The sequence below is a fragment of the Lotus japonicus genome, chromosome 1, assembly GCF_012489685.1.
Source record: "Lotus japonicus ecotype B-129 chromosome 1, LjGifu_v1.2".
In the NCBI taxonomy this organism is placed as follows: domain Eukaryota; kingdom Viridiplantae; phylum Streptophyta; class Magnoliopsida; order Fabales; family Fabaceae; genus Lotus; species Lotus japonicus.
The window spans coordinates 23,414,948-23,422,245 of NC_080041.1; positions in this window are offsets into that span (position 1 = coordinate 23,414,948).

Here is a 7,298-nt window from a genome sequence, read left to right on the forward strand (position 1 = left end):
GGGAGGACGGATAGGGTCGATAGACTTGGTCGTTCTGGATTCTGATTCAGACGACGATCATGCTAGCACATAGTTCTGAGTGTTGGTATGAGCTCCTCGAGTTAGGATTAGTGTAGGAGTAGAGTTTTAGCTCTGACAGTCTTGCTTCTTTTGTTACTTAGGGGACAGGGTAGATCCGCCTATAGCTTTTTGTGTGGTTTCCTTACGGGGATCACAGAGAGTTGGTTGGACTTAGGAGGTCTTATTTTCAGGCCATTGGGTCAGCTGATTCTCAGTTTTGAGGGATGGTGTTGCGGGCACTTCACCCTTTTCATTTGGTTTGTATATATTGCCTACGGGCGCTACTCTTCTATTACCGTCACTGGAGGTTTACTCGTGACGAGGTTACTACTACAGCGGGGGCTGTTTGTATATTGTATATTAGTTTTATTACTTTTCGCATTTGGGTTTTATTTAATTCAGTCTTGTCTTAGTTATTATCAAAAAAAAAATATTCACGTTTTCCGCATTAAGTTTACTTTTGGTTACTAAAGTGACGCCACCGAAATCGGGGTGTTACATTGTGGTATCAGAGCACGGTCGAGTCTTTCGGGAGTTGTTGGGGAATAGGTCTTCTGTGCTAGGTTGTGTGACTCTGCAAAGAGTGAAAATTGATTGTCTGCAAGCGATTTTTTCGCTTAAAAATTGATTGAAGTTATTGCTTACTCATATTGTATAGTGATGCTAGATGCTATCTTATGATAAGTACTGACTGTTTGCTTCCTTTAACAGAATATGGTGAATAATAACCAGCTAGCTGAGATGATGGCCACTATGGCCCAAGCGGTAACAGCGCAGGCCCAAGCGGTAACCGCACAGGCAAATGATAATGCCATGAGGCGTGCTACTGAAGAAGCACGTGAACAACATCAGCGCCAGAGGGAAATAACTCTGGACCAGAACAAAGGCCTCAATGACTTCAGGAGGCAAAACCCACCAAAGTTCTCTGGTGGTACTGATCCAGACGCAGCGGATCTCTGGATCCAGGAAATCGAGAAGATTTTCGGTGTTCTGCAAACTGTTGAGGGTGCCAAGGTGGGCATGGCGACCTATCTTCTGCTGGGAGATGCTGAATACTGGTGGAAGGGCACCAGGGGGATCATGGAAGCCAACCATGAAGAAATTAACTGGGACTCGTTCCGGACCGCATTCTTGGAAAAGTATTTTCCGACAAGTGCCCGGGATGAGAGGGAGGCGCAGTTTCTGACACTCCGACAGGGAGGTATGTCTGTACCGGAATTTGCTTCGAAGCTGGAGTCTTTGGCGAAGCATTTCCAATTCTTTAATGATCATGTTGACGAGCGCTACATGTGCAAGCGTTTCGTGAATGGACTGAGGCCGGATATTGAGGACTCAGTGAGGCCACTGGGAATCATGCGATTCCAATCATTGGTGGAGAAAGCCACTGAAGTGGAGCTGATGAAGAACCGGAGGTTGAACCGGGCTGGAACTGGAGGGCCGATTAGGTCGGGCTCCCAGAATACTCAGAACAGGGGGAGGTTTCAGAACAGGAGGCCGTATCAGCGTCCTGCTGGTAGAGGGTTTGCATCAGGATCTTACCGGCCCATGGTGGGTGCTGCTGGAGGTTCTGGAGGTCAGACTCAGAACAGGGAACTGACGTGCTTCAAGTGTGGGAAGCCGGGGCACTTTGCTCGTGCTTGTTCCGACACGAGGCCTCAATGCTTCAATTGCAACAAGTTGGGGCACACTGCTGCACAGTGCAGGCTACCAAAGGCGGAACCAACCGTCAACACTGCTAGAGGAAAGCGTCCTGCTGCGAAGGCGAGAGTCTACACCATGGATGGTGAAGATGCTGAGGGAGTCGATGGACTGATTAGAGGCGACTGCGGGATTGACGGTAATCTTCTATCCGTACTTTTTGATTCCGGTGCAACGCATTCTTTTATCTCTAGAGAGTGTGCAATCAGATTAAGACTTCCCATTACTGCTTTGAGCTTCGATCTGATAGTTGCTACTCCTGCCAAGACTCTACTTGCTAATTCAGCATGCATGTATTGTCCGATAACATACAACAATAGGATCTACCATGCTAACCTAGTATGCCTAACTCTTAAGAACCTAGATGTTATCCTAGGAATGGATTGGTTGTCCCGCTATCATTGTCTTTTGGACTGCAACCGAAAGAGAGTGGTATTTCCTGATTCGGATCTTTCCGAGTATCTATCTGCCAATCACATCAGCGTCGCTTTGAACGAGGGATCTCAGGAGTATTCTGTTTTGCTAAGCTTGGAGAGCAAAGGGAACCCAGAAGTTGGCAGTATTCCAGTGGTGAAGGAATTCACGGATGTTTTTCCTGGCGATGTACCTGGATTGCCGCCTGTACGCGACATTGAGTTTGCGATAGACATCGTACCGGGAACAGGGCCGATATCGATTGCACCATATCGTATGGCACCTGCGGAGCTAGTGGAACTGAAGTCCCAACTCGAAGATCTTCTGTCGAAGGGATTCATACGACCAAGCGTTTCACCTTGGGGAGCTCCAGTCTTATTGGTGAAGAAGAAGGACGGGAAATCGAGATTATGTGTCGACTACCGGCAACTGAACAAAGTAACCGTCAAGAATAGGTATCCGTTACCTAGGATTGATGATTTGATGGATCAACTGCGAGGAGCTACGGTATTCTCGAAGATCGACCTGAAGTCGGGTTATCATCAAATCAGGGTCAAGACCGAGGATGTCCAGAAGACGGCATTCAGAACCCGTTATGGACACTATGAGTACTTAGTGATGCCATTTGGGGTAACGAACGCACCTGCAATATTCATGGCTTACATGAATATGACTTTTCATACGTTCCTGGATCGATTCGTCGTGGTGTTTATCGACGATATCTTAATCTACTCGAAGAATGCCGAAGACCACGAGGAGCACTTGCGACAAGTTTTACAAGTGCTGAGGGAGAAGGAGTTGTATGCCAATCCTTCCAAGTGCGAATTTTGGCTCGAAGAGGTAAAATTCTTAGGTCATGTGATCTCTAAGGAGGGAATAGCTGTGGACCCAGAAAAGGTGGAGACCGTATTGTCATGGGAACGGCCGAAGACAGTGACGGAGATCAGAAGTTTTGTCGGTTTGGCGGGATACTATCGCCGTTTTATCGAGAATTTTGCGAAGATAGTTGGACCTTTGACTCAACTGACGAGGAAGGACCAACCTTTTGCATGGACTGAAGCGTGCGAGACTAGCTTTCAGACGATGAAGGAACGGTTGACGACGTCACCTGTACTCGTCTTACCGCAACCGGAGGAACCTTATGAGGTATACTGTGATGCTTCATATCAAGGTTTGGGATGTGTGCTGATGCAACATCGGAAGGTGGTTGCTTATGCTTCAAGACAACTGAAGGTGCATGAGAAGAATTATCCAACTCATGACTTGGAACTAGCTGCGATCGTATTTGCACTGAAGATTTGGAGGCATCACTTGTATGGATGCAATTTCACTATATTCAGTGATCATAAGAGCTTGAAGTACTTGTTTGAGCAGAAGGAGCTGAACATGAGGCAGCGTCGGTGGATGGAGTTTCTTAAAGATTACGAGTTCACTCTACAATATCATCCTGGAAAGGCGAACGTTGTTGTTGATGCCTTGAGCAGGAAGATGCACATCTCGTCGATGATGGTGAAGGAGCTGCAGCTGTTAGAGCAATTTCGAGATTTGAGCTTGGATGTGAGATTGTCCAAGGGAGAACTGGAGTTCGGGATGATCAGAATTACCAATGGATTGATGGAAGAAATCCGAGATCAACAGTTACAAGATGAGTTTCTGCTCGGGAAAAGGAATTTGGTAAGTCAAGGTAAAGACCCAGAATTCAAGGTAGGAAGTGACAATATCCTACGGTGCAAGGATAGGGTTTGTGTGCCTAACAACCCTGACTTGAGAAGATTGATTTTGGATGAAGGTCACAAGAGCAAGTTAAGCATTCATCCTGGAATGAAGAAGATGTATCAGGACTTGAAGGTGAATTTTTGGTGGCCAGGAATGAAAAGACAAGTGGCTGAATATGTAGCTACATGTCTGACATGTCAGAAGGCGAAGGTGGAGCATCAGAAGTCTTCAGGTATGCTACAAAGCTTGGATGTGCCAGAATGGAAATGGGATAGCATATCGATGGATTTCGTCGTGGCTTTGCCGAGAACTCAGAAGGGATACGATTCTATTTGGGTAATCGTGGATCGATTGACTAAGTCGGCTCATTTCGTACCGGTGAGGACTACGTACAACGTGGAGAAACTATCCGAGATATATATAGCGGAGATTATACGACTTCACGGAGTACCGACAAGTATTGTATCCGATCGAGACCCGAAGTTTACATCACATTTTTGGGGAGCTCTTCAAGAAGCTTTGGGAACGAGGCTGAGACTAAGTTCTGCTTATCATCCGCAGACTGATGGACAGACTGAGAGAACTATTCAGTCGTTGGAAGATTTGCTACGCGCTTGCGTTCTGGACAACAAGGGCAGTTGGGATACCTTATTGCCATTGATTGAGTTCACATACAACAACAGTTTTCATACGAGCATTGGTATGGCACCGTATGAGGCTTTGTATGGCCGCAAGTGTAGAACACCTTTGTGTTGGTACCAAAACGGAGAAAATCTGTTGGTAGGACCAGAACTTCTGCAACAGACCACTGAGAAGATCAAGCAGATCAGAGGAAGATGAGGACTTCTCAGAGTAGACAGAAGAGTTATGCAGATCAGAGGCGCAGAACTCTGGAGTTCGAAGAAGGAGATCATGTATTTCTGAGAGTTACTCAGACGACGGGTGTTGGTCGAGCAATCAAGTCAAAGAAGCTTACGCCCAAGTTTATTGGACCGTATCAGATCACTCGTCGAATTGGACCAGTCGCATATCAGATTGCACTACCTCCATTTCTATCAAATATTCATGATGTATTCCACGTGTCACAACTGAGGAAATATATTGCGGATCCGACACATGTTATCGAGCTGGATGATATTGAGTTGAAGGATGATCTGTCTTTCGAGACACCGCCAATTAGCATTGGTGACACCAGGATAAAACAGTTGAGAGGGAAAGAGATCGAGTTAGTGAAGGTCATTGGAATAAAGACACTGGTGATGCGACATGGGAGCTGAAGGAGAAGATCAAGAACAGTATCCAGAACTTTTTACTAACCCATAAGTTTCGAGGTCGAAACTTTCTTTTTGGAGGGTAGTAATGTAAGGCCCGAGTTTTTAAGCTTATGCTAAGTGAATAAACTTCTTATTCACGATTAGGGTTGATGTGATGTGAAGGGAAACCTGAACGAAAGTTTATTAAATGAAATATATTTATGAAGGAGAAAGTTCAGGAAAAGTTCAAGGATTTCATTATGATCGATAAAAGTTATAGCACGAACGTTTTACGCTTAAACCTAGGTCAGAAACCCGAATAAATAGCTAGTTTTTCACTTTTAGGCACGATAGCAGTTAATTCCAAAAATCTTCAGAGAAGTGTTAGAACTTTTCTTTTTCCTTATATCACAATCGTTTCGAGGCGAAACTCTAGGATCTACGAACGTCCCGATTCCAATCATCGGAAGTTTGCCGAAACCGAATCCCTGGTATTTCAAAACCCTAGAATTTCTCGACAATGAAGACTTTATCTATTCAGAGCTTCAAATGGATATTCTACACGCGTACACCCATTTCTCTTGATGATTTCAATCTTTCTTCAGAAGGAAGTTTTCCATTCCGACATTCGATGCAAAAAGCAACTTATCGGGTAAAATAGTTTTACACCGACTTTGCACCGACTTTGCATTAGTGCCAAAAATACAAGGAGACCTCTTTATAGTTTTGGAATTCTTTTGCCAAAACATATCTTATAATTCATGGAGAGTGACGCCGGAAAAATCAGATTCGCGAAACTTTCTTTTTCCCGCGAATTTCCACCTTCTATATATAGCAAATAAAGGAAGAAAAAACCAAATTTTCTACCCATTCCCCACCCAAACCCGCGGCCACAAAGAGGAAGAAGGAGGAGGAGATTTTGTTCATCGTTTGCTTGATCGTCGATCAATCAGTTGCTACTTCAAGGCTTCGAGGTATAGTCGCTAATCCTTACCTCCGATCGCTTTTTCCATATTTTCTGTAGAGTTTCTGAGTGGATAGTTTATGGGTTTTTGCAAACTATCCTGAATCTTTCATTTCTGATTCTAAACCTCTTCTATGTATGCCCAAGATCACTTCTGCCGGATTAGATTTTCCGTTATGTCGCCGGATTCCGTCGGAATCAATTTGAGCCTAAAATACCCATTTATGTAGTTTTTGGTGTAAAGCTCCAATCTTTAGGCTGTAAACTATCGCCTTAGCTTAGTGCTAGTAGGATTAGTTGTTATGAACGTCGTTGGTGACGTCCCTTGCAAAATTTTATTTTTGGGATTTCAGTTTTGAAAATCCTAAGTTAAAAATCATGACCAAAATACCCCTGCGACAGTTTTTGATCGATAATTTTTCCGAGTTCAGAATACCCTTAGTTACGGCTTATGAAAGCATAGGAACCAAGTTTGATCGAAGAAAAATCGAACCCTACAATTACCTATAGTGGCCGAGAGCTATAAGGGGGAGGAGGAAATTTTCCTTTTCCGAAAACTTGTCTTTCGCGCTAGATTATCGTACCTTAGAGTATAGATTACTTCGAGTAACCTTAGTAAGTATCGATAGCTTAGTTCCGATAGATTCTGATTGATTTTGTGGTTTTGTTCTAAAGGTGATTTTGAGGAATTTCCTGAGGATCAACGCCTTGCTTGTGAAGAAGAGTTTGAAGTTTTTGCTGGAGAACCTTCAGGTGAGGGCTTCTCACTGAATCTCTAGTTAATGCTTAGGGTCGATATTTCGACATTGTTTACTGTTTATGCACTGAGATTGTGTGTGATTGAAAATGTTTTCTGAGGCTTCGGCTGACAATGTAGATGATTCATCTACTGAATGTTTTTGAAGATTGACTTACATGCTATGTGCTATGTGGGTAATCTAGGATGTGTGGTGCATGCTTTATATGCTAAGTGCTAAGTGTTTTTGATGCGATTTATTGATATATGACATGTTGTTGATTGTGATGATTTAAATATGCTTTACACTGAAAATCTGAGATTCTGAATGGTGAGATAGCGGGCAGGTCATGCCGATTTTATTTTGAGAGTTTTGGAGAAAGTTTGATAGGACGAACGAGGTTCGGGGCCTTGTATAGGGTTTATGGATCGAGACATTCTCTGGAGTCATTTGGGG